Raw genomic sequence first — 4,913 nt, 5'->3', positions numbered from 1 at the left:
AATGAAGGGGGATGAGAGGAAAGAGAAATATGGAACCCAGACTAACAGTGATTTTCACTCTTCACCAGACATGGAGCAGTGTGTGAGGTGTCCAGATTATCAGTTGGCCAACACCGAGAGAAACACCTGCCTCTTGAAAACTGAGAGCTTCCTGGCTTATGAAGACGCCTTGGGCATGTCTCTTGCCTGCACAGCTCTCTGTTGCTCTGCACTCACAGCTGCAGTTCTTGGGGTGTTTATCAAGCATCAAGACACCCCCATTGTCAAGGCCAATAACCGGACCCTCAGCTACATCCTGCTCATCTCCCTCACCTGCTGCTTCCTCTGCTCCTTGCTTTTCCTTGGCCGTCCCCACACAGCTTCCTGCATCCTCCAGCATACCACATTTTCGGTGGTCTTCACTGTGGCTGTCTCCACGGTCCTGGCCAAGACCATCACTGTGGTTCTGGCCTTCACGCTCACTGCTCCAGGGGGAAGCACGAGGCAGTGGCTGGTGTCCCAGGCTCCTAAGCTCATCATCCCCATCTGCACTCTCATCCAGGTGACTCTGTGTGGAGTCTGGCTGGGAACCTCTCCTCCATTTGTGGACACAGATGCAAACTCTGAGCATGGCCATGTCATCATCCTGTGCAACATGGGCTCCTTCACTGCCTTCTACTGTGTCCTGGGATACCTGGGTTCCCTGGCCCTGGCCAGCTTCACTGTGGCTTTTCTGGCCAGGAACCTGCCTGACACCTTCAATGAGGCCAAGTTTCTGACCTTCAGCATGCTGGTGTTCTGCAGTGTGTGGCTCACCTTCCTGCCTGTCTACCACAGCACCAAGGGGAAGGTCATGGTGGCCGTGGAGGTCTTCTCTATCTTGGCCTCCAGTGGAGGTCTCCTGGGCTGCATCTTTGCCCCCAAGTGCTACATCATCTTGATAAGACCTGAGAGAAATTCTCTGTCCAGGTTCAGGAAGAGATCACAGTCCGGAAGAAACAAACATTAAGATGAACATAAGTGTTGCCTACAATGTTGTTTAGAGCCTCTGAGAGCAATCTATACCAATTTGGCCGTCACATCTTAGTTTAATTTGAGGAATTCTTTTTTTATTTTTAGTTTGAGGAATTCTTTGGACAAAGTAGTTACTGTTTTTCATTCTACTGCTTATGTAAGAGTCATATCAAATTCCCAACAAGACTTCCTAAATTTTCATTCTAATTTGGATATTTTATTCTTCCTCCAGTGTAATGTGTCCTTTATGATATCATACTTTCTGATGAGTACATTATCTACTGTGATTCTTTCTTTCTTTTACCTGCTCAATTATTCTTCTTACCTATGCTATATTGCTGCTTGCATATCACTATATTTATAAAGCTGCTAGTATCTGAACGTTATGCTGTGGAATGTTCCCATGCTTTAATTATGGTACCTCGAGTCTATTCTCTGGCCTAGCTGTGTTTTTCTCTTCACAATTTTCTATTTTGCTATATTACTGCGTGCATTTCTTCAGAAAATCTCTAATTCTCTCTCTTCCTTCATTAAGAATTTTAGAGCAGGATGTTAATGTGTTCAGTGTCCCAAAGGAGTCTTTAAATATATTTTTGAGAAAAGTAATGTGAGTGAATCAATATAACTAGAGCGTCTCAATGAGCAGCTGGAACAATAGTTTGCTTATTGGTCATTATTTCTTATTGAAGGCCAAAGATACAGAGTGCCAAGCACAGCTTTGTCTAGTCTCTAAGAATCCTCAATATTAATTTGGGAGGAGAAAGGGAATCATTTATAAGAAGAGAAAAAGCTTCCCAAAGAGAGGACAAAAACATTAGATAGGCTCAGACTCCCGCATCTCTCAATGTTCTTTAAAATTCTACAAGAGCAGGAATGATTCAGAAGAGTCCCTTAAGAAATTAGAAGTGTTAAGAAGCTTGAAGTGGGACTATTATCATGCCACCACTGCATTATACCGTCAGGAATCCAAAAGACAAGCAAGCTCCTTTCGCTGTCCAGAGATCTTGACATCATTCAATCCTGTAACTGTGGGTCAGTGGAGTGATGTCACCCATGCATGCATCACAGAGACACACACAGCACTGTCTGTAAGTCTGCTGGTCCATTGCTGGAAACCATAAAATCATCTGCACAGAGACAAAAATGTCTGGAAGCCAAACAGATCATTCCATTTACAGTGACTCATAGAAGAGGGTTCTCACTGTTCTGTAAACATTTGCTTTTGTATTTAATGCCATTGCTGGATTATTATGTATACAACACAGGGGTACTGATGAATTTTACTATCATAAATCTTTAACAAGAACCAGAACAGCCTAACCACACAAAAGAAATGAGTGTTAGACTCCTATGTCAAATGTCTACATCAAGCATTATGAAGACGTATCTGTTGTCCACTTCAAAAATAAGAAAAAGGAAACTTCAGATCCAATCACTTTTGCCCTTTATGAAGTGCAACCTTACCACTTTGTGCTAATAATAAATAGATAGTTGCCATTATACATTCATCATACTCTAATAGTAAAGGAAGTAATTATTGAGTAATTTGTAAGGAAAGAGGCTAAGGTACAAGGGACCTATTCCTAGGCTCTCAGTGAAATGAAATGCGTGTTTACCTTGTCAAAAAGGACAATTTACCAGAATTATTCTGATCTCATGTCTTTTGTCCAGAAGCAGGGAGCCCAATGCAAGCACACTTGTAAGAGTTTATGTCTAAACATTTACAAGTTACATTAAAATCACTCACATGTAGTTGAGTACCAGTGCCTCAGGCCTGTAAACTTAGCTCCTTAGAGAGCTGAGGTGTGAGGACCAGGGTTCCAAGCCAGCCTGGAGCAGTAAAGTTCTTGAGTCTTTCATATCCAAGGAACCAACAAAGCCAGAATGTATCTGTGGTTCAAGTGGTAGAGCACTAGCTTTACACAAAAACAATGCTCAGAAACAACACCCAGACCTTGAGTACAACTATCAGAACCAGCACCAAAACCCCCCATAAGAACACAATCTTACATTCATTTCTTTAGGTGGCAAAAATGTAAATTCCCTGTGAAGTAAAGAAAGATGAAGCATATGGAATAAAAAGACAACACAGGTCATAGCTGGGCAAAATAGGAATTTCCAAATAGTATCATCAATGCTTTTTTGATAACTGAGGTCGAGACCTTTACTATCATTTTGATAGTCCCTTTGCAGTACTCAGAAAGATTTTAGAATAATGGAAGTATTTTAGTTTGAGGAAGACCTCAACAGGAAACAGAGCCAGTATTCTATAGGTAGAAAGAAAAAAAATGATTACCCATTCTTGTAACCAAGAACAACTAAGAACGTGTAAATCTTGGTGAACTGTGATGGTCACACAAGTGGTGAAATAATTTTTACTGCTCTGTCATAACATCTGGCTACCCAAAACAATGATGTTGGTATTTATGATTAAGAGGTGATATTTCCAGAACTCTTCACCCATCAAATACATCAGTACTTACTGGGTAGAGCTGCTTCTGTCTTTAGACATAACCAAGTGGTCAAGAACCAAGGACATTTTCAAGTTTAGTGTCCAAAGAGCCCTCAGCCTCCATAATCAGTATTGACAGACCAGGAGCTGGCCTCTGTCCCTGAGGATACAAGCATGGAAAGTGAACTAAGCAACTCAAGAGTGGTGATGGGAGGGAGGGAATGGGAGAGAAAGAGGAAACAGCTGATACTGAGCAAAAAGAGAGAAACGTTCATATCACACGATTTGGAAGAAACAACTTTATTGTTAAAGTCTGAAGAGTCCATAAGCTTTGTAGATCAGAAAATGACAAGATGCATGGTGAAGGTTAAAATATCTTAGTGATTTTAGCTAAGTATCACTATGCCACAATACTGTGAAATTTATGTAATTATTTAATTTCAATAAAGAAAAGTGTTACTGTTTTAAAATACTGACTAAAACATTGAGTAATATGTATTAAAGTTTCACATTCTTGTAGAAATCAATTAGTAAATTCACTATTAATTTCAATATTGTATACATAATCTCTTTTTCACGTCAGACAACAGTGGCTCCCTTAGAAGTCTGAGATCTGAGGATCGCAGTTCAAAACTAGCCTAGACAGAAAAGTCTATGACACGCCATCTCTAATGTACAAGTAAAAATATGGGACTAGAGGTATTTCTCAAATGGTAAAATGCTACTTGTGAATTAGAAAGCCAAGAAAGAGAGCTTGGGACCCTGATTTCCAGTACTGCTGCACACACACGCACACACACATGCACCCACACACACTTTTTTATCCATATTGAAAATATAAGTTGATTTTTTTTATTCCCTTTTCTTCCCTCAACCCAACTCTGAAAATGTCAATCCTGTCTTTAAATTTATTTTTAAGCCGGGTGCTGGTGGCTCACGCCTAGCTACTCAGGAGGCTGAGATCTGAGGATCACGGTTCAAAGCCAGCCGGGGCAGGAGAGACCGTGAGATTCCTATCTCCAATAAACCACCAGAAAACCGGAAGTGGCGCTGTAGCTCAAGTGGTAGAGTGCTAGCCTTGAGCTGAAGAGCTGAGGGACAGCGCCCAGGCCCAGAGTTCAAGCCCCACGGCCGAACAAAAAAAAAAATTTATTTTTAAAAAAGCAAGTGATGTCTTTTCTCACGATGGTCTATGGATGCCACTGTGGGCAGTGCCAATGATGCCAAAGGCTCAGCAGATACCAGGAGATAAAAAGGGGAAAGGAGAGAAAGAGAGAGAGAGAGAGAGAGAGAAAGAGAAATACCCAATATGTTAAAGTCACACAATCATTAAATGAAAAACTTCCTAATATGTGTAAGCAGAAGAAAAGATTTACCTACACATGGCAGGTGTGACACCCCAACCCGGAGAAGGCCTGGAATAGTAGGAATAGGCTCTGGATCCCACCGGTGATCCCTGGGCCTGCTG

General features: G+C 41.4%; 1 non-coding gene across 1 annotated transcript; it reads left to right on the top strand.

Moving 5' to 3' along the window:
* The first annotated feature begins 4,607 nt into the window (after window positions 1–4,607).
* LOC122120033 lies at window positions 4,608–4,693 on the top strand. Its single transcript, XR_006149655.1, has one exon. It is a non-coding gene; the product is annotated as a small nucleolar RNA SNORD35 (small nucleolar RNA).
* The last annotated feature ends 220 nt before the right edge of the window (window positions 4,694–4,913 follow it).

This window comes from Dipodomys spectabilis, unplaced genomic scaffold (genome assembly GCF_019054845.1).
Source record: "Dipodomys spectabilis isolate Male_0828 unplaced genomic scaffold, ASM1905484v1 ptg000173l, whole genome shotgun sequence".
Lineage (NCBI taxonomy): Eukaryota > Metazoa > Chordata > Mammalia > Rodentia > Heteromyidae > Dipodomys > Dipodomys spectabilis.
The sequence above is the reverse complement of the archived record's forward strand: the minus strand, read 5'-3'. Positions and strand labels throughout refer to the sequence as shown.